General features: G+C 44.1%; 1 protein-coding gene across 1 annotated transcript in view; it reads right to left on the bottom strand.

Moving 5' to 3' along the window:
• LTBP1 (latent transforming growth factor beta binding protein 1) overlaps nucleotides 1-23,284 on the bottom strand; it is a 366,037-nt gene that overhangs the window by 247,871 nt on the left and 94,882 nt on the right. The window lies entirely within an intron of this gene.

The raw sequence follows: 23,284 nt of genomic DNA, 5'->3' as shown, positions 1-23,284 counted from the left end.
ATGCCCCCAGTTATGAGGAGGCCACAGGAAAGAGAAGGTGGCTGCCGTTGATGTTCCCGCTCTGAAGGAGCAGAGAGAGGCTGCAACGCTAGCGGGGGGATGCTAGGAGGCTAAAAGGCTGCTGGTAACTGAAAGGGGGGAACTCCCTTGTGGAAGCTCCACGCCATGGGATTCTGGAGGAAACAACAACGAAACCTCTTTTAAAAAAAAAAAACTGGGGAAGGAAAAACTAGATACAACACAAGTCAACCGGGAAAAGACACCAATAAAGGAAACAACAACAAATAGAACAAAGAATACAGGCCTGAAACCAAGGAGCAGAGAGGACCCAACCAAGCTTGGTGAAGGCAAAAGAGAACTGAGGCAAGAACAGGATTGGACCAGGAAGTGCCTGCAAAAATTCAAAAGTGCTCTTTTGCCTTCAACCACTATGTGGAGCTAGCTACCACCTGATATCATCTTTACATGCACAGGAGAAGTATTCAGACCCCTGACCAATTCTCTCATATTACTGAATTTGAAATGGTACATTGTAATTTCGTTCTGTATGATATTTTAGTTTGAAATACTGAAACTCAAAATCAATTGTTGTAAGGTGTCGTTGGTTTTACGTTGGGAAATGTTTGTAAGAAACATAAAAAACTGAAACATGTTGCTTGCCTAAGTATTCAACCCCTGTGCTGTGGAAGCTCCCAGTTTACACAGATGAAATAAATTACCCTATTGAGGACACAATTACCTTACCAGTGGCCTCCACCTGTGAACCATTAAAGTTGCTGTCACATTGATAGGATAAAAACCCCATTGTTGAAGGTTCATTGGTCAGTCTGTGGATCTGAAAGAAAATGAAGACCAAAGAACATTCTACAGAAGTGAGAGATGTTAAACAGCTATATCTCACAGGGTAAGATGGTACCATGTGCCATCCCACAGAACAACTACCAGGGGGCCAAAAGACAATCACCCAATGCTATTCTCTGAAAATGACCCTGGAGATAGGATTGGAACCACTGTAAAACAGTGCCTCTGATATCCATCTCACCAAGTCAGCCCAGAAGGATACCATGGTCAATAGTATCAAAAGCCGCTGTGACATCAAGATAACATGGTCACATTCGCCTTATCCTTTTCCCGATAAAGGTCATCCATCAGGGTGACCAAGGCTGATTCAGTCTCATAACCAGGCCTGAACCCAGGTTGAAATGGGTCAAGATAATCTGTTTCATCCAAGAGTACTTGCAACTGCTGTGCCACAACCCTCTCAATCACCTTTCCTAAAAAAGGGGTATTTGCGAACAGGTGGTAGTTGTCACAAAACAGTGGATCCAGGGTGGGCTTTTCCAGGAGTGGTCAGTTTGTTGCCTCTTTCAGGGTGGCTGGGATCATTGTCTCTTTCAGGGCAGCTGGGACCACTCCCTCCTGCGGCAACGCATTGACCACAACCTGGATCCACTCGATCACACCCCTTCGGCAAGCGTTAATAAGCCAAGAAGGGCAAGGGTTGAGAGGACATGTTGCTGGAAACATTGTCACAAGCACCTTGTCTACGTCATCAGGCCGCATAAATTGAAACTGATCCCAGGAAGTTGCAGTAGACGTTGCCCTGGACACCTCATTGGGGACTACAGTAGATATGGATGGGGCATCAAGACTGCTGTGGAGGTGAGCAACTTTACCCTCAAAGTGCCTTGCAAACAATTCACAGTGGGCCTCCAAAGGGTCTAAATTTCCTGGAGTTGATGTCAACAGACCCCTGACAATACGGAAACACTCCACTGGGTGGCTACTTGAGGATGGGATGGTGGCAGAGAAGTGGACCTTCTTCGCCACCCTCACTACCATACAGTAGGCATGGTTATGATGTTTATTCATGCCCAAACAGCGTCACAGCACGTAGTCCGCTCACTTGTGCTCTAGCTGTTTCATTGTCCCTTAGTTCACTGGAGTACCAAGGTGCAAACTGGGCTCCACAATGCCAGAGAGGGTGCTCAGGGGCAACCGTTTTAAGAGCCTGACATGTCTCACTGTTCCACAGCATGACAAGGACTTCAACAGGATCACTTGCTCTATCTACTGGGATCTCCCCCAGGGCATTCAGGAATCCAGTGGATTCCATCAGTGTCTAGGGGAGGACCATCTTAATCTGTACATCACTCCTGCAGGGGAGGATTGGAGCTATAAGTTTAAACTTTACAATGAAGTGGTCTGACCATGACAATGGGATGACATCCCAATACTTCCTTCATCTGAAGCAAAAATCAAGTTAAGGGTGTGCCCTGCCATATGTGTCCGACCAGTGACAACTTGAGACAGCCACATGGTCATCATGGAGGCCATGAAGTCCCAAGCAGGAACAGTAGAGGCAGCCTCAGAATGGGCATTGAAATCACCCAGGACTACCGTTCTGGGCTCCTCCAATACCACAAGCTAAGATGGCCTCCACCAGCTGCCCAGCAGCAGGGTGGACGGTATACCTGCAGCAACCCTAGTTTACTGTCTCCTTGGCCCGACACCAGGTGCAGGCCCTCAGAACCAGCTCAAACATTGAGGACGCAATGGTGGCAAAGAAGTGGGCCTTCTTTGCCAACCCCACCACCCCACAGTAGGCATGATTATGATGTTTTACTCGTGCCTGATCAGCTTCACAGCACGTCTTTAGCCACTTGCACTCTAGCAGTCGTCCAGCCTGTTTCACTGCCCTTAGCTCAGTTAGTGCTGGAAGATGAGACTTCCAGGTCACATGGCACTCAGCAAGCTACTGGGAAAGAACAGGCAAGTACGAGTAGTGCTGTGACTAATGATGCAACTGGGTCAAAACCGAATGGAAGTCCAGAGGCTGATGCGCACAGATGTAAAAAGAAAGTCTGGAGTTGTACGACGTACACGACAGGAACATGGAATGTGAGAAGCATGAACCAGGGAAAGTTAAAAATTGTCAAGCAAAAAATGGAATGCATCAACATTATAATACTTGGTGTGAGTGAATTAAAATGGACAGGAATGGGACATTTTCAATCAGGCAACTACAAAATATTTTATGCAGGAAGTGAGAAATTAAGAAGAAACAGGGTTGCTTTAATAGTGAGAAGTAATGTAGCAAAAGCAATTAAGAGCTATAACGCAAGGTCTGAGCGACAGATATCAATGAGAACAAACGGGAAACCTATTATAGCCATCATTCATGTCTACGCTCCAATGGCAAACATAGAAGAAGAAATTGAGAGATTTTATGCAGAAGTACAAGAAGAAATTGATCACACACCAAAACAAGATGTGCTGATAATCATAACGCCAAAATACAATTTAAGTAACATCCTAAAAGAATATAAAGATCAAATAAGGAACAGATTTGACGCTTTAAACTTAGCTGATACAGAACCAGGAGTACTATGGAGTGAAGTCAGAGATATTATCAGGGAACAATGCAAAAAGAAAATACCTCTAGTTAAAAAGAGAGAAAGACCTCAATGGATGACTGAAGAAACTCTTAAAATGGTTAAAGGAAAGCAAAAGCAAAAGGAGATAGAAACACCGTCAGAACCCTAAATGGAATACTACAGCAACTAGTATGTAGGGACAAAGAGAACTATTACAATAGTTATCATATAGAAATAGAATAGAACAACAAAAAGGGAAAAACAAGATTAGAGAAATTAAAGAGAAATTTAAGCCAAGGGTAGGGATGTTGAATAATCAACAGGGGAACACACTGACTGCCTGAGATGAAATAAAAAGGAAAATTGAAGCAATACACTGAAGAACTATATAAAAGAGATGTAAGAATGACAGATTCATTCATGGAGGAAGCTTATGATGAAGAACCAGAACTTTTAGAATATGAGGTGAAAGCTGCTCTTAAAATACTTGGAAGAAACAAATCACCAGGAACAGATGGCATACTAATAGAGTTGCTACAAGCCACTGAGACTTTGTCGAGAAATATGGAAAACATATTTGTCAACTAATATGGAAAACTAAACAGTGGCCCACAGACTGGAAGCGTTCAATATATATCCCAATTCAAAAGAAAGGGGATCCCAGGGAATGCAGTAATTATCGAACTATTGCCTTAATATCCCATGCAAGTAAAATAATGCTCAAGATTCTACAACAAAGGCTCTTACCATATATGGAGCAAGAAATGCCAGATGTCCAAGCTGGATTTAGAAAGGGAAGAGGCACCAGAGATCATATCGCAAACATACGTTGGATAATGGAATGGACCAAGGAATTTCAGAAGGAAATCACCCAGTGCTTTATAGATTACAGCAAAGCTTTTGATTGTGTAGATCATGAAAAACTATGGAATACCTTAAAAGAAATGGGGGTGCCACAGCATCTGATTGTCCTCATGCACAACCTATACTCTGGACAAGAGGCTACTGTACGGACAGAATATGGAGAAACCGATTGGTTCCCCATTGGAAGGAGTGTGAGACAGGGATGCATTTTATCACCCTATTTGTTTAATCTATATGCAGAACATATCATACGGAAAGTGGGATTGGACCAAGATGAAGGAGGTGTGAAAATTGGAGGGAGAAATATCAATAAGATATGCAGACGACACCATACTACTAGCAGAAATTATTTGAAACAAATGCTGATGAAAGTTAAAGAGGAAAGCAAAAAAGCAGACTACAGCTGAATGTCAAGAAGACTAAAGTAGTGACAACAGAAGATTTATGTAACTTTAAAGTTGACAATGAGGACATTGAACTTGTCAAGGATTATCAATACCTCAGCACAGTCATTAACCAAACTGCAGACAATAGTCAAGAAATCAGAAGAAGGCTAGGACTGGGGAGGGCAGCTATGACAGAACTAGAAAAGGTCCTCAAATGCAAAGATGTATAACTGAACACTAAAGTCAGGATCATTCAGACTATGGCATCCCCGATCTCTATGTATGGATGTGAAAGTTGGACAGCGAAAAAAGCAGATAATAGAAAAATCAACTCATTTGAAATGTGGTGTTGGAGGAGAGCATTGCGCATACCATGGACTGCGAAAAGACAAATAAATGGGTGTCAGAACAAATTAAACCAGAACTGTCACTAGAAGCTAAAATGATGAAACTGAGGTTATCACACTTCGGACACATCATGAGAAGACATGATTCACTAGAAAAGACAATAATGCTGGGAAGAACAGAAGGGAGTAGAAAAAGACGAAGGCCAAACAAGAGATAGACTGATTCCATAAAGGAAGCCACAGACCTGAACTTGTAAGATCTGAACAGGGTGGTCTATAACAGATGCTACTGGAGGTCGCTGATTCATAAGGTCACCATAAGTCGTAAGTGACTTGAAGGCACGTAACAACAAGGTCACTTATGTACCAAGGTACAAACCGGGCTCCACAATGCTGGACTACTGTGTCAAGAGCCCAATGAGCCTCGCTGTTCCACAGTGTGACAAGGGCTACAACAGGGTCACCTGCTCTATCTACTGGGAACTCCCCCAGGGAATTCAGGAATCCTGGGGATTCCATTAGTCTCTGGGGGCGGACCATCTTAATCTGTCCATCACTCCTGCAGGGGAGGATCAGAGCCGTAAGTCTAAAGTTCACCAGAAGTGGTCTGACCATGACAGTGGGTTACATCCACCCCCATATCTTCAGACCATCCATTACTGAGCAAAAACCAAGTTAAGGGTGTGCCCTGCCCTATGAGTCAGGCTGGTGACACCTTGAGACAGCCCCATGGTTGTCATGGAGGCCATGAAGTCCTAAGCAGGAACACTAGAGGCAGCCTCATCATGGACACTGAAATCACGCAGCACTATCAGTCTGGGCTCTTCCAATACCACAGCCAATACAGCCTCCGTCAGCTAGGTCAGAGAAGCTGCCCGGCAAGAGGGTGGACGGTATACCAGCAGCAACCCTTGTTCACTTTCTCCTTGGCCTGACACCAGGTGTAGTCCCTCATAGCAAGCTCGAACACAGAGTGGTTTCCTGGTGCCAGAGATCGAAGTTCTGTAGACCACAGCAACTCCTCCCCTGGTAACAGCTGCGGCTGTTTCTGGACCAAGATAGCCTGATCACTGTTGTGGTTTCCTGGTGCCAGAGATGGAAGTTCTGTCAACCACAGCTACTTCCCCCCATCCCTGCAGAATGCGCTGGTGTTGCACCGAGAATCCAGGTGGGCAAAGCTGTGTCAGATCAACTCCTCCCACCTCACCCACCCAGGTCTCAGTAATGCACACCATATCGGCACCTTCATCCATGATCAAACCATGGACGAGTGTGGTCTTATTGTGTACCAATCTGGTGTTAAACAACAGCACACACAGGCCAGTGGGCACATCAGGTGAGCAAAAAGGAACCCATCCATGAGAGGAGTGGGAGTGAAGAACAAGATGTAGATAGCCTTGCCCTTGTCTTCTATTGTAATTCACCTCCCCATGGCTATACCCCCCTCTACCCAAGATCACTGAAATTCGGGTGGCATCACCCATGTTCCTCCTTACTAAGACTCCTCCTAAATACCTGATATGGACACAACAAAAGCCAACCAACAAACTTTGCCTGCACTAATTATCCCAGTAGGCCTCTGAGAGAACTGGGAACAGTCAGACCACTCAATATCTTTCATACGGGCCATATCTACTCCCCCCGTCTCACACCCAACGAGGGCCAGCCTTCTACCAGTTACAGACTCTCACTTTGAAGGCATCTGGTGATGCTCCTGTTGTTCAGTTCACTGCTCAAGCTTGTTCCTGTGCAGGAACTACATATGCACTTTATACCCTCCCCACTACCAATCTCCTCTAGATTGCTGAAAAAAAATAACAGGGGGTAGTGCCCTCGCCCTAAGGACTCCCTAAGGGGCTCACCAAGGAATGACCCCTTTGGTGTCACCCTGCCAGTGGCAGGCCTGCTGCCCAAGGACTGTCGGGCTTTTATGCCCCCTGAACTAGCCAGAAGCTGATGCAAGAGGCTGCAAGATTAACTCCAGCCTCTCCCTGGATTCACAGTCAGGCAGGGGGTCCCGGTCCCTACAGCACTTACCAGGGACCTCAGCTGTCTCAAGAGACAGCACCCCAAAGGAACAAGCAAGGAAGTACCCAGATGCTCAAGTAAACACTATGAATGTGAAAATGCTACAGAAAAACAATGCTTGAACAAAACACTAGCTGAAGAATGACTATACTTGTTCCTCCCCAGTAGCAAGGGGAGTTAGATCAGGGAGAGGAGTCAGATGAGGATGAGGTCCCTGGGGATGTTGAAGGAGGGGGGTGACTCTGCCAGCCCACAGACTTCCTCGGCCGGCACTCCCATCAAGGCAGGTCCTGCCCTGCCTGTGACCTCCCTGCCTGAACCATTGGGAAGCGACCCTTCATGCGCGCCAACCCCACCCACGCAGGAATCCCCGCCAATCAGCTTCCCGCTCCCTGAGGTTGCGCCATCACCTAGTGAAGCCCTGCTGTCAGATGTGCCATCGGAGCCTCACCCCCCTCCCCCACGCAAGAAGAGAGGCTTTCAGAGGGTAGAACCCCAGGGGAGCTATCATTTATGCGCGAAGACCTTCCCTACTTAAGCAGGTGCCCACCCAGGCTCTAGTGCTGAGTCAACTCTCCCCACACACTGCAGAGACTGTTTAGGTAGACTAGTTAGGGGAAAGTAGTGAGTCAGAGTAGACAGGTTTATGAAGCGCACGGCTTTGGATGTAAACTTCACACTAATAAAACGAGAATTAGACCACATCTCGCCTCCGTCTCGTTTCTCCAACTCTGGGCAGGACAGCTTGACTCCGCCAACACATCCCTTCACCAACGCTCCCATGACTGAAACCATGGAGGCCAGTGGCAGCGCCGAAGGGAGACTTCAGAGAATTGTCAAAGCTTTGTACTCCGAAGTCCAAAATCTCCACAGAAAAACCCAAAATCTCCAACTCGAGAACCAAAACCTTCAAGCCTTGATTAACCAAGCTGCCCAAGGAGGCGTGGCACCAATGGCTGTGCCACCCACCCAAGTCAAGGTGCCAGTGGGACTACCTCCTTGCTATGGTGGGCAGAGTGACCAGTTCGCCACATTCCTTGCCCAGTGTGAACTGTACATGCGCGTACGACAAGCTGAGTTTCCGAATGACAGCTACTCCGTTTTTGGTGAGAAATGATCCTGTCCTGAGTCAATATACAGCATTCGTCGCAGCCATGACCGAGATATTTCGTGACCCTCAGTGTAAAGAGATGGCCTCCCGACAGCTAGGAGCCCTGAAACAGGGGAAAGGCTCTGTGGGGACTTATGCTAACACGTTTCGCAACCTAGCCCAGGAGGTGGATTAAAATGACCCTGCTCTGATGTACTTCTACTGGAACGTACTTAGCGCGGAGGTGCTGAACGAATTGGCGCACACCTCCGCACCCAGCAGTCTGGCAGAGCTGATCCAGTTATGCCTGCAGATAGACAGTCGAATTGAAGGTTGCCGCTTGGAGCACAGGGCGGAAATTCCACGTTCCCAGGCTCCCACACCTCCCCGTGCCTGTTTCCCACCTAGCATGGGAACCTCGACTTCATCGGGGGTGGAGCCCATGCAAATTGGAGGGGCTAGACCATGCCTGTCAGATGAGAAGAAGGAGAAGCGGGACTTCCGGGAAGGGTGACTTAGCCTGTGCCTGCTTTTGAGACGGGCTCCTGCCTCAAAAGAAGCTTATTCAGATATATCAGTCAGTTTTTTCTTTTTTTTTTGACTGATTAAACTTCTCCCGGGTAGGGAGAAACGAAGAGATTAACCTCAAAGCCTATTTTTGTTGGGACGACCAGATCTCATTAATTTATGGGACGAGGTCCAGCCGACGAAGGTGGGACGGATTTTCAACAGCAAGCTCTATCTGTTAAAGCGAACGTTCATCTTATCTTCTAAGAGAGAACGCACTAACAGGCAAGCACCCTTCTTTCTATATTTTTCTTTTACTTGACTTAAATTGTTGCTGTTTAAAAGAGATTTGCCAGATTGATCGGTTTTTGACATCTCACTGGGGAGCCGTAACTTCTCTCTGCTACGCACTAATTAATAGCTTATCTCTGTTTTTGTTGCAAAAAGCTGTCCTGGATTTGCATTCTAAAGATACACACAGAAGAGGGATTTCTATTCCAGATTTTTATTTTGAAAAATATTATACTGTTTTGAGACTACTCTCTTTTTGGTCTATTTTATTTTGACGAATCTGTTTCTTGACGATTGCCATTAATTGCTTCGATCCTGGGAACTGCATTTTGTTTACTTAACTATTGGAGAGATAAGGCTGTCTGCTCTGTTTATACTGTGATGTCACCAAGTTTGGAGTATTAACCCAATTGTTGCTGAAATAAGAAGTGGTTTTCCTATATTTTTCTTTTAAAATGGCAATTAAGAAAGTGGCTGAGAATCTGGAAATAACTATGTTTCAGAGAATAATGAATGAGATTGAGATAACGAAAATTGAATTGAGTAAAATGAAGCAGGAGATTAAAGATATAAGGGTCCCTGTGAGAGAGGTGACCCTGGAAGGGGTCCCTGTGAGAGAGGAGACCCCGGAGATTGGAATAGGGGTCCCTGTGAGAGAGGAGACCCTGGAGACTGGAATAGGGGTCCCTGTGAGAGAGGAGATCCCGGAGATTGGAACAAACGTGGAACAGGAACAAGATTTGGAGTCTATGGACTTTAGAAATAAAATCTATTGTTTGGAACTCAATGTTATCTCTGAAGAAATTAATGAAGATTCTAGAGATAAAGTTATCAATGGCATGGATTATCTTCTGGACTGGAATGATGTGATGGAGCCCAATATAGAGAAAATCTATGGAATTAACTGCAGCCATGTGACAATGGAAAAACTTTTAAGAGATGACCCAGTGTATTTTGAAAAAAAGAACAGAGATATGATTTTACAGCAGTATTTCAGCAACTTATTCAGAATGGATGGCAAGAAAATATTTGGGATAGAGGTAATTCCCATCAGACTCTTATTATATGACTATGGCTTTGACAGCAAGATTATTATGGAATACTGATAATGGAAGATTGGATATTGAAATTACTGGACTTAACAAGACTACTGAAGATGGAAGATGGAAAATGGAACTAATAGAGATAATAGAACAATGGCTACTGAAATTACTGAACCTAACAGATTCTGATGTGATGGATTAATTGAAATGTTTATTTTGACTATGGTTATGACAATAAGATTATCATAATTAGTAATGAGATGGATTAATCGATATGCTTATCTGGAAAAAAAAATTGATAGATATATTTCTTAAAGAATTGAAACCTCTCTTTGACTTTTTGTGGAAAGAATAAAGTAATGTTTATGAGATTTGATGATTAAGTAAGATAACTACTGGAGGAAAGTGATTTTATAATATGACTTAAGAGACAGGATTGCTATATATTATAGACTTATAACTGATTTGATCTTTGACAAATGGGAAGTCAATATTTTACTCTTTATTTTTTATTTTTGTTTTTTTTTTCTCTTTTCTTCTTTTCTTTTTTTCTTTTTGTTTAACTATTTTTGATTTTGTTTTTTGTCTTTGAATGTTTTATGATTTTGTCTTGTATGTTTTATGAAAATCTGAATAAAAATTATTGAAAAAAAAAAAAAAGAGAAGAAGGAGAAGCGGAGGGAGGGGTTGTGTTTGTACTGCGGGAAAGGGGGGGCACCTGGTCTGAGGATGCCCCTCCAATGGAGAAGGAGCTCTGGTGCAGGAAAACTTCAAATCCCAGCTCTCGTAGAGGCCCAAGAATTGGGAGCGAAGCAGACACCATGGCCTCATCAGCAGCCCCTCCCGTCACAGCCCGCCCTTCACCTGCCAGTTCGGTTGACTCTTCCTTCGGGGTGAAGTCTCCAGGTCAGCGCCATGATTGACAGTGGGCCTCTTCAAGTTTGGACTGGAGTTTTGCCCAGGAGCATGGCGTGCCCACTCAGATGCTCAAGAAGCCCTTGTCCTTAAAGTCAGGAACTGTTACCAGGGTGACAGAGATGCTGGGAATGGAAATCCCGGGACATGTGGAGAGACTGTCATTCTACGTGGCGTCCCTGCCCCGCTTCCCAGTGGTGTTGGGAATGCCCTGGTTGGTTCAGCACTACCCCACAATCTTCCGGGACAAAGCAGTGGTGGTGTTTACCTTGCGGTATTGTCATCAGCGCTACCAACCGCGGAAGAAGCCTCCCCTCAACATCATGGCAGGAGTCCCACTGTAGGAAGGAGTCATCTTGCCAGACAAGTATGAGGAGTACCGGGATGTGTTTGACAAAAAAGAAGCCAATCAGTTGCCCCCCCACCGACTGTACAACTGTGCCATAAATCTGATGCCAGGGGCGCACATCCCTTCACGGCGAATCTACTCCCTGTCAGAACCAGAGTTGGCTGCACTAAGGGAATTCCTAGAAACTAATCTCAAGAAGGGCTTTGACCATCCCAGTCTCCATCTGGGACCCCTTTGCTGTTCGTTAAGAAGAAGAGCAGAGAGCTACGTCCGTGCATGACTACCGAGAGTTGAACAAGATCACAATTCCCAACAGCTACCCCTTGCCGCTTATTACAGAGATGCTGGAGAGACTGTGGTTGGCCATGATTTATACCAAGCTGGATTTGAGGGGAGCTTACAATCTGGTATGAATCAAGGAGGGGGATGAATGGAAGACAGCCTTCAAGACCCAATATAGACAGTTTGAGTATTTGATCATGCCATTTTGTCTGTCCAATAGTTCCGGGGTCTTCCAGAGCTTTATGAATGACATATTTAGGGATTATTTGGACCGGTTCATGATCGTGTATTTGAATGATATCCTCATCTATTCAGACTCTCCAGCTGAACACGATGAACATGTGCGGGCGATGTTACAACTTCTCAGGGGACATCGCCTCAACGGCAAGCTGGAGAAGTGCGGCTTTGACTTAACCACGTTGGACCTTTTGGGGTACCGCATTTCTCCCAACGGAGTGGAGATTGACCCCAGCAAGGTCCACAGTTTTCACATGTGGCAGCCTCCCAAAACAAAAAAAATCTTCAGCAGTACCTGGGATTTGCCAACTACTACCATCGATTCTTCGCTAATTACTCCGACAAGACTGTGCCCCTCACTGTGCCTGAAGGATTCGGGTCCCTTTCACTGGACTGAAGCCGCGCAAGGAGTCTTCAAGGAGCTGAAGGTTCGGTTTGCCTCTGAACCCATACTGCAACATGCGAACCCTACATGCCTCTTTGTGGTGGATACGGATGTGTCGGACGTGGCCATTGGAGCAGTGCTTTTACAATCAGGATGGGTGGGGGTGTCTGAGGCCATGTGCATACTTTTCACGGAAGTTGACGAGTTCGGAGCAAAACTATACAGTGTGGGGAAAAGAGTTGCTGGCCATTCGGGATGTGTTTGAAACTTGGCAACATCTTTTGGAAGGAGCGCAGCACGAGATAGAGGTGCGTACTGATCATCAGAACCTGAACAGTCTCCACACTACCCGTAAGTTGAACCAGAGACAGGTGCGCCTGGCTCAATTCTTCGCTCACTTCAAAATCCATTACATTCCCAGGCACAGAATAACCAGGCAGACGTTCTATCCCGCAAACTGGAATATCTGGAGAACCCGACCCCGAGACCACCACAACTTATACCCCTTGAGAAGATAATGGTGGGGCTGTGCCAGGACTCCTGGATGGAGGAACTGCGTTCGGCGCAAGAATGAGATCCATCTGTCAAGGAGAAGCATTCAGAATTAGAGAAAGTCTCCTGGGAGTATACAGGGCTTCACACTGAAGGGAGGGTGCTGTATCATTATGACGCTATGTATGTGTCCCCCCGGGGACATGAGAGCCAAGGTCCTGCATCAGTGTCATGACTCCCCCACTGCTGTGCACTTTGGAGTTTTTAAAACCTTGCAAGCAGTCACCAGGGAGTTTTGGTGGCCCCGGATGAAGCAGGAGGTGGAGAGCGATGTCCAGTCCTGCCCCACCTGTGCCAGAACCAAACACGTTATGGAACGGCCAGCAGGACTCTTAGGGCCACTCCCTACACCCAAAGGTCCTTGGCAGATGGTAACTATGGCCTTCATCACTGATCTCCCCTCCTCTCAGGGGAAGATGACAGTGTTGTTGTTGGTGGATGCTTTTACTAAAATGGTTTATTTCATTCCATCCTCGGGACTTCCAAACGCACGAGACACAGCTCAACTGTATGTGCAGCATGTTTACTGTTTGCATGGTCTTCCAGACAACTTAGGTTCGGATTGCGGCCTGCAATTTATGTTGGTTTTAGCATGCTTTGTGGCAACTCCTGCTGAGTGAAATGAGGCTGTCGTCGTCTCATCACCCGCAAACGGATGGTCAGACGGAGAGTGAATGCCACGTTGTAGCAATATCTCCGTTATGTCAACTACCAGCAAGAGAACTGGGTGTCCTTTTTGCCCTTAGCGGAATTTGCTTACAACAATGCAGTGCATGCTACCACGCAACTGACCCTATTCTTTGCCAACCTGGGATACCACCCTTGAGCTTTTGCCGCCCCACATGTCAGTCCCGTTGTTCCAGCAGCCGAGGACTTTGTGCAAGAGCTCCAGGCGATGCAGCAGTTGTTGAAGGAACAGATAGAGAGGGCAAAGGTGGACAATAAGAGTTACAGATCAACATCGACAGGAGGGGCTTAAAATCCACGTGGGAGACAGGGTGGCTGTCCACATATTATCTGCCTACATGGGTGCAATGCCAAAAACCGGAAGACAGAAAGGTGGGTCCCTTTGAAGTTCAGGCTCAGATCAATCCAGTGGCTTTTTGTCTGAGGTTGTCTCCTTCCCTCAAAATACATCCAGTGTTTCATCACACCCTGCTTACCCTGGAGCATCCTCCTGATCCCCACAGAATACCAGAGGTGCCTCCATCCCCCATAACTGTGAATGGACAAGAGGAGTATGAAGTGGAGCAGATTTTGGACTCACGGAAGTGCCAAGGGCAGCTTCAATACTTGATCCACTGGAAGGGGTATAATCAGACGGAATGTTCATGGGAGTCAGCTGATGACATCCATGCTCCAGATTTGGTGAGAGAGTTCCATGATGCCTACCTGGACAAGCCCAAGCCTGGGGGTGGAAGAAGATGGAGCATGGAGGAGAGGATGCTGTTGTGCCCCAGGCTCAAGTGGAGTTAGATCAGGGAGAGGAGTCAGATGAGGACAAAGTCCCTGGGGATGTTGAAGGAGGAGGGAATTACCAGCCCACAGACTTCCTCAGCCGGCACTCCCATCAAGGCAGGTCCTGCCCCACCTGCAAACTCCCTACCTGAACCTTTGTGCGCACCAACCCCACCCACGAAGGAATCCCCGCCCTGCACATCAAACACTTCCCTGCCAATCAGCTTCCCGCTCCCTGAGGTCACACCGACACCTAGCGAAGCCCCGCTGTCAGAGGCTCAACCCCCCTTCACCCCACACAAGAAGAGTGGCTTTCAGAGGGTCGAACTCCAGAGGAGCCGTCGTTTACGCATGAAGACCTTCGCTACTTAAGCAGGTGCCCACCCAGGCTCTAGTGCTGAGTCAACTCTCCCCACACGCTGCAGAGACTGTTTAGGTAGACTAGTTAGGGAAAAGTAGTGAGTCACAGTGGACAAGTTTATGAAACGCACCGCTTTGGATATAACCATCACACTAATAAAAGGAGAATTAGACCAAACCTTGCCTCTGTCTCGTTTCTCCAACTCTGGGCGGGACAATACTGAAGCTGAATCCTGAACGATAAATTTGTTTTGTATCCCAAGTTCTCAAATCTGGGAGGTGAGGAAATGGCCTGTTTTGGATGGGGTTGCACTCCCCTGAATGGTGCAGGTGTGCAATCTGGGGATGCTCCTGGATTCAACACTGTCATTGGAGGCTCAGGTGGCCTCAGTGGCTAAGAGTGCCTTTTTCTAGCTATGGCCCCTTCTGAACAGCAATTACTTGGCTGCTATACTCCATGTTCTGGTAACAGCTGTGGCCATTTCTGGACAGGGATAGCCTGACCACTGTTGTCCACGCACTGGTAAACTCCAAGCTGGATTACTGTAATGCGCTCTATGTGGGGCTGCCCTTGAGGTTGGTCCAGAAGCTGCAGCTGGTGCAAAATGCAGTGTTGAGACTGCTCACTGGGACAGGGTATCACCAACATGTCACCCCGCTGCTGAAAGAATCTGCAGGAAAAGTGGATGAGATGGTACAGAAAAAGCCATGGTGCAGAGAAAGCCATGGTGCAAATACCCTGGAAGGAATGCCAGACTGGCCTCCCTGCTATCTTGCCACCTCCCAGTAACCAACAGCAACCCACCTTCTGGGAAGCTAATATAGCAGTTCTACCCCATCCAGTAAGCCATTCTGCAACCAGGCCTTTCTACCTGCCTCCCTGCATTTGCCAGGCCATGCCCCTTCCCACTCACTGGACCTGCCATGCTCCAGTTCCCATGGGTACCAGAAAACTGATGCCTCCACAGCCTGTATATGCTGGACTTGCATAGGCTGACAAGGTCTGGGTTCCTTTAGAGTCAGCTCCTTTGCCCAGCTGCCAGAGGCCTCTGCTGTAGTTCTCACTTCAGTCCTAGAAGTGCTGATCCCTTCTGCAGCCCATAAAAACACTTATTTTTCTTCAGCAGTGACTGTCAGTCTAGAAGTGCTTAGCTGCCCTCATTCTCATTCTTGAGCCCCCCTTTCTCTTAGCAATGACTGGAGTGCTCTGAAGAAGTCCCAGTACCATTTGCTAATAGGCCCAGTGGGAGTAGAGGCAACAGGTTTGCTTCTACATTAAAGTAGCATTTTGCAAGGTCTCCCCAGCAGCAGCAGCAGCAGCAGCAGCATGTCCAAAGGGCAATTCACATGAAAATAGCACACATCATAGAGATATCTCCTTAGGTAAAAAACTTGTCAAATTTCAGAAGGATAAATGCGGTGTGGGGGAATTGTGCTACATGTATTTAAAGTTGATTTTGGAGGGGAAGAAACAAAAGGGATTCACTTTCTTCCCATTGCAGCTAATGATTTTAGTATGAAAATGGCACACACTGTAGAGGTGCCCCATAGCAAGTAACCTCTAACATTTCAGAAAAACAACACCGAGCCTAGGCAGGAGTGGATTGTGGGCACATAGAAGAGGACAAAGGACCTGCACATCCAGCATTTTCCAAACAAAGTCCATTAGCAGAACTAGCAAGAGTATTCAACAGACAAGACAAAGTGATACTTCAAGATGCCTCCCCCAAAGCTCTGAGACTGTACAGCCCTGATTAAAATCATTCCCTCTGATTAGAAGCAAGCCACAAAAAGAGCTCTTTCTCTCCTCTGTCCCATATAGCAAGTTTGGGGAGAAAGTGTGTCTGCTAAAGGTTAACCCTGTCTGTAGCAGTTTTTAATCATCTTAAACTCCGAAGTGCCTTGAATTAATTTGAAGATCCCTGCTTTGGTTTAGGGCACTTTGGAGGGATCCTGCTTCAGCTTGGACAAGTCCTGAATCATCCAAATCCAATGCAAATCCATAATAGAAACAGTAAAAGCTTGAATAAGATCAGGTGATAAAAACAAATCTCAGCAAGGGTATTGGAACAGCATATTGATTTTGGTGTGTCAAGAGACCAAACGGGTCAGCTTAAGGGCAGTCAGGTTGACTAGACTGACTGCAAACCAAACACACAAAGTAATGATTTGTGCTTTGGTGGATGCCTCAGATAATATATCTGGCTCACTAGTTCAGCCAGATTATGAGGCAATACACACATTCCAAAGTGTGAAAGAAATTGGTCTGCCCTGTCCTCCCACGCAAGGTGGTACATAATTCTAGTGTAGTTTATGAACTCAGCTTCTCCACATGTGCGGGCAAGTGCTAAGTTGGTTGTTTCAAAGAAAGTTAATAGTCCATGAATCAGAGTCCTTTATGGATACAGTATTTTAGTCTGAGTCAGTGATCATAATCAGTTATTAATCTATTTATGTATATTCTGTATGGGTGAATATCTTACACAGAGAGAGGAACCCTGTTAAGGTGTTTTTTTTAATGAATCATCTTTCCTCTAGCATTTCATTAACATCAAAATCCTTCCTATATGATTCCCTCAAAGGGAGCACCTCATTCTGGATTGTGGCTATTTTACATGCTTAAAACAACACAAAGAATTCCTGATAGTTGGCAATGAGCAATACTGTTATTATTTTTTGGCATCCAACTTTACGGCAATTGCTGAACAAGACACCTAACCAAAGAGAGGGAGAGAGTCAGAGAGGGAAAGAATCAAATAATTTGTAGTAATTTTTAAAAGATTTTTTAAAAGATACTTTGTTTTTAAAATGTTTTTAAGAAGCTCTGTTTTATTGACTTGTTGTTTGCTGCCCTAGGCTCCTTTTGGAGGAAGGGCAGGATATAAATTTAATAAATAACAAACAAATAAAATAAAAATAAAATAAATGGAATTACTAAATTCTGTCTGTCCTGACCTGTCTATCTTATGAAGCATTTTTTTAAAAAAGCTTGACGCCTCAGTAGTAGGTTTCCAGAGTACTAAATAGCCCCCTCTTAGAGATCAAGCTTGTTCGTGTGCTTATTATTGGATTAGAATATTTCTATCCTCCTTTCCCATAACACTGTCAAAGCAGCTGACTATATAACATGATTATATGGCTTTAAATTAACAAACACAACAAAGTAATAACAAAAACAAAACATTTACACCAGCAACAACAAAAATATATTCTTTAAACCACTAAATCAGCCCAAAAGCTTTCTTAATAAGACAGGTTTTGGCCACACACCAAAAGGTCAGCAAGAAGGGGAATAAAATTATACTACCTAAATAAATGAAATTGTGCTTCATGAACACATGACTCTGAGAAATGTTGGGTTCTTAGGTTGTGGAATGGCCTCTTCGGGAATGGCACTCCACAACCTAGAACCCAAGATTTCTTAAGTCATGCATTAGAGTGCCATGCAGTACAACAAGGGCTTCAAAGTGGTCAAGTGACAAATGTCAGACCCCCAACCCTCTGCACCCTTCAGAAACTCTTCTCCATCAGATAGAAATTAGCATCTTGTGCTAATACAAGGGATGGGATCTGTTGGTTTGAAAGCATTCTGTCAATCTAACAAGCTGGTATCGAGTCCATTCTTTGTCTGCTAGCTGCTGCTTTTATGATCCATTTTTCCTCACAAAACATATTAATATTAATATTTTGAAAGGAAATATTGATAATGTTAAAGAAAATGTTGATACTTTGAAAGGAAATATTGTTAAATGAATGGAAATATCAGTAAAATTATAGTTCTTGTTATATGCCTTGAAGTCGATTACGACTTATGGCAACCCTATGAATCAGCAACCTCCAATAGCATCTGTCATGAACCACCCTGTTCAGATCTTTTAAGTTCAGGCCTGTGGCTTCCTTTATGGAATCAGTCCATCTCTTGTTTGGTCTTGTTAGTTCTTAATATCAGTATTTTAAAGGCAATTTTTAAAAAGTTTTAGAAAATTGCTACATAAAAATCTAATCCGCAACTATAGAGAATAAGGAAATTAATGGAAAACTTGGTACCAAATCCGAATTGCACAGAATTCTAGCACATCCATGAAATGGAAATGGACTGCCTTCAAGTCAATTCCGACTTATGGCAACCCTATTAATAGGGTTTTCATGGTAAGCGGTATTCAGAGGTGGTTTACCATTGCCTCCCTCTGAGGCTGAGAGGCAGTGAATAGCCCAAGGTCACCCAGTGAGCTTCATGGCTGTGTGGGGATTCAAATCCTGGTCTTCCAGGTCGCAGTCCAACCACTACGCCACACTGGCTCTCAGCACATCCATAGCTAATACAGAATAGGAAGCTGTGGTGCTCAAGTGTCCAGGAAAGCAACATCACACCTAGCCTTCTAAAGAAGAGCCCTGCTAGTTCAGGCCATCTTGATTTGGGTAAAAGCATCTGTCATTATGATTTGCTTAAACTGTTTTAATGTTAATGGTTCTCAATGTCCATAGATGGTTTTCCTGAATGGGCAGTTTATCTGCAGGAGTGGGATTTGAGACCTGTGCTGTGCAGGGATATGTGTGAGGAGCAGGGCTTACAAGGGCTGGTATAAGAGCAGTGGAGGCTGGTGCCTATTGGGACTAGGGGGCAGACAGCAAGGAGACCACAGTAGGCAGAGCCAGAGCCAATAATGCACACAGCCAACTAATTCTAGTTTTGTCCCCAATCCTCCTCCCTGTTGAGTTCTAGGAGCGGCAACACTGAGACAAAGGAGGAGGAGACTGGACATGAGAAGGCAGGCAGGTGGGGGCTGGTTGAGGGCAGAGTGATGTTGGTGGGACAGTGCCCCATTCACCATAATGGACTAGCCTCCACTAACTGAGAGTGTAGCTGGTCAGATGAAAGTGGCATGCAAGGGCTTCTGATGAGATAGCAATACTATTCATATTGTTTCTAAACAACTGGCTTTAATCTGGGAATCTGATGCAGAATTAGTGGCTATGCTTTTTGCTTAAAGGAGTGTACTTGAATCCAAGTTGCTCTGGTATATTTGCAAATAAAACAAATATTGCAAACATACCCTATCAACATAAACTTATAACTGTTTATTCAGAAATAAATCCAACTCCATCCAATGGTGCTTATTCCCTGCTAAGTGTGTTTAAGCAGTCTTCAGGCATTTGCCTGAACACATGAACACTTAAAGAGTGGATGCGAACATCAGTTGCATTATTTCAGGTTCCCTTCAGCAGCCAGCTGAGAAAATGTCTTAAAATGGTTTCACAAACCTGGCAGCCCGTATTACGAATGCAGGGAATGACAGCTGCTGAAGAGGCACTTCTATACATATGGTCTGGCAATCTGACAAAATGTGTAAATACTGGGAGACAACTTTTTTAGAAATGAGAAAAATAACAAAACAGGATATTGTTATGTTCTCAGGGCTGGCATTGTTAAACATGTGGTAGGAAGAAAACTGGGGAGAGGAGTTGGTACAGGCCTTTGATTGGCTTTATGTTGACAGCTTCCAGGATGGAGATTGCGAAGAACTAGAATCCATTTAAGAATGGAAAACTGGGCCAACTGTCCCTGGCATATTGCAATGGCTGAGAAACTAACTTTCAAATTGCAGTTGGCAAAGGGACAATCATCAGTATTAGACTTTTCTGCGGTATAGGACATGCTTGTAATTTACATTACACAGCACAGACCCATACCAGGAATGATAGGGGCATTCCTCAATCTCTGGGACAATGACTAAAATGGAAGACAGGATTGTCGTAAAACTGGCAAATCTTCCCTCTCACATTCAGTTTGCAGAAACTGTTGTTGTATATTTTATTTGTACTTGGTTATATTGATATGTGTAATGCCATCCTTCCATTCAAAAGTTTTTTTAAAAAGAGTGGGGGTGGGCAGGGGCATGGATAGATAAAGCAGGGTCCTCAGTTATACAGAGATTACATGAACATGTGGTGAAGCCCCCTACAGACCTTTCCTGTGCAACATGGTAACAGTTGGGGATGTGACCAGAGAGTGGAGAACTGTGACACAAACAAGAATGTTGAGGAGAGGCTTGCATGTGAAGTTGCTGGGCAATAGGATTTGGGCTCTGAGACACTATGCCAAAGGACATATGGTCTCTGAAGCCAATTCCTCCCTCCCCTATCCCTTGTGGTAACTCCAGAAACGCAGGAATGGTTCAGCCTCTTTCTCTCCCCCTCCCCCAACAAGATTACTGTTGCCAGCAACTATTGGGACAATCTGTCTCTGAACCAAACTGTGCTGGTGGAGCTTTGTTCCCCATCCAATGGAACCCATCCTCTCACTCTTTGGGTATCTAGTACACCAACGTATGGCAATCCACTTCATTCATAAGGGGAATGACTGCAACTCAAGAACTGTAGTAAGGCAGTGCTGTATATTTTTACTTGTGCATATATCTCATGCATCTGAATGTATGTTTCCCCAGACAAGAATTCTTTGTTTTATTCATATAACAAGGAGTAAACAAAACAAAAGAACTATGTGGATATGAGCTAATTATATACTAGAGATAGAAGAACCTTGTTTCACACACAAAAAAACTCCTCTATTAAATGTACACTACTACTTGTGTGCTCTAAGATCAACCCATCAAATAATTAATGAAAAACTTTGATTAAAATATTCTTCACTTTAATTACAAGCTGGTCCCGACACAGTAATTCTGTTTCTAAAAACGAAATACACTGAAAAACACAATTATTTCCGAAAAGAAGGAAGTACTATATTTTCACAGACAAATATTCTAGATTTAAGGCCAAAAGTTTCTATATTCACTGTTTCAAGTCATGCTGTATATTTGGGAGCCTTGTAAATCAATATATTCCATATTTTTTAAAAAATGTCAATGGATAAGTTTTCTATAAAACATTGGACTTTTTAAAAAATCAGAAAATGTGTTTATATCATCATGTGGTTCAGGTGTAGTTTAAAAACCTGGAACTTTTTAAAAGATAAAAAATGAATACACTTGATTGATATTTTGAACATTCACTTTTACATTCCATTGTAATATAAAATTTTAATCTCAGAATCAGATGGAGCTTCAAACAGAATATGACAGAATTATGTATTTTATTGTTAATTTTAATATACAGCATGTACAATTATGTGTTGTGTGTTAAGGTAATTCCTCAACAATGGTTCTTCCATAGCTTCTTGTTTTGATTCATAGAAAAAAATTGTAACTGACTAGAATAGCCTAGAAAGACAAGAAACTTATTTCTGAATAGATAATGTGAACTATATATTTTCCAGAGCTTTGGGATCCAAAAAAAACACTCTGTGTATTAAGAATGTTTTTAAAGATGGAAAGATGAGCTCACAAGAATTCTGGGTTAAAAGTTGTCAACTACTTTACCGTCCTGAATTAGATAAGCACATATTTGATTTTTCCTCTGCGGAGCCCATGACTTATTTTCAGTGCATAACATCAACAATGCTCAATAAATTCAAACAGCTGTTCCATATTTATTTTTAAACACATTTTTCAGTACGTTCTCTCATCTCAGTCTATATTTACCATCTATTGTACAAACTCTGAAGTTTTTATTTCACCTGTTGTTTCCTTTAATAATTATTAGTGAGACTCCAACCACCAATCCCCAGGGTCAAGGGTCATGGCTGTGCTCTATATGTTCTTCCAATGGAAGAAAACATCTACCTTTCTCTATGGAAAGATGTCCTTTAAATTGATCTGATCCATCCCTGAAATCTTAAAAAAGAAAACTGATTTGAGAAAACATAGAGGCATTTAGTGACATGCCCAAGTGGCTTAAGGCCAAGGTCTGGGTCAAAACTTTGCTTCATGCTGTTGGCAGGTACACTCTGAGGCAGTGTTGCCAAATTATCAACTTAGAATTCTTGTACCAGTGCCCCCATTTTTTGCTCAGAATTCTCATACATGTAAATGTTTTACTGGAACTGAATAACAAAACTTAAACCCTGACAAATTAAGACAGCTTGGTTTGAATCAAACTGAAAGCCACTAATTGTATATTGGCTGTAGACAATGCCAAGCTGGCTTTCATTCAAAAAGTCCCTAGTTCAAGTATTACCTCAGCTGCATACAATCATCAGTCTTACATTTTGAAAAATGAGGATAATACTGAACTACCTTATAAAGTGGCTATAAGAATTCCTGAGATCAGGTATGTGAAACACATTGAGAATTTAGGAAAATTAGGAAAGTAGAAGTAGGAGATTATGCGCATCTCAAAGCCTGTATCAAAGGCAAACTCTACTCTGCAAAAACCTTCGTTGTGTTATTGCTGGGCTATTTGAATCTGATCCAGCTGTTTTCACCACTATTCCCAACTTTGTGTGCCTGAAAGAACTGTGCACACATGCATGATATCCCTACCATGAGTACCATTTTTATATTGCAAATATAGGTCCTGTCTTTTCTAATTCTGTGGTTCCTCTCAATGCTTGAAATAGGACTTCCCTTCCAGGGCCTACCAAGGCCCAGGGCCTACCAAGGAGGCTCAAGAGGGTGTTGTGAGCCTCACCTTCATTCTTAAAATAATCTCATCAGTACTTGCCATTGTCCCATTACTTTGGCTGATAAGACATGACATCACTTCTCCAGTCTTTTGTTAGAATAAGCAAACTTGCATGTTTCCTTTAAGGGATATTTGGGAAACATTCCATGTACCTGTTTACCAGTGATGTAACTTCCTAAAGGGTGGGGTTACCTGGCTTTCTCTTCCTCATCCTTTGTCTGGGAATTTTGCATATTCTCCATTAAGCTTGAGGAGAGAGAAGCATCCACATGGCTTGTCTTCCAAGATGA

The sequence above is a fragment of the Rhineura floridana genome, chromosome 4, assembly GCF_030035675.1.
Source record: "Rhineura floridana isolate rRhiFlo1 chromosome 4, rRhiFlo1.hap2, whole genome shotgun sequence".
NCBI lineage: Eukaryota > Metazoa > Chordata > Lepidosauria > Squamata > Rhineuridae > Rhineura > Rhineura floridana.
The sequence above is the reverse complement of the archived record's forward strand: the minus strand, read 5'-3'. Positions and strand labels throughout refer to the sequence as shown.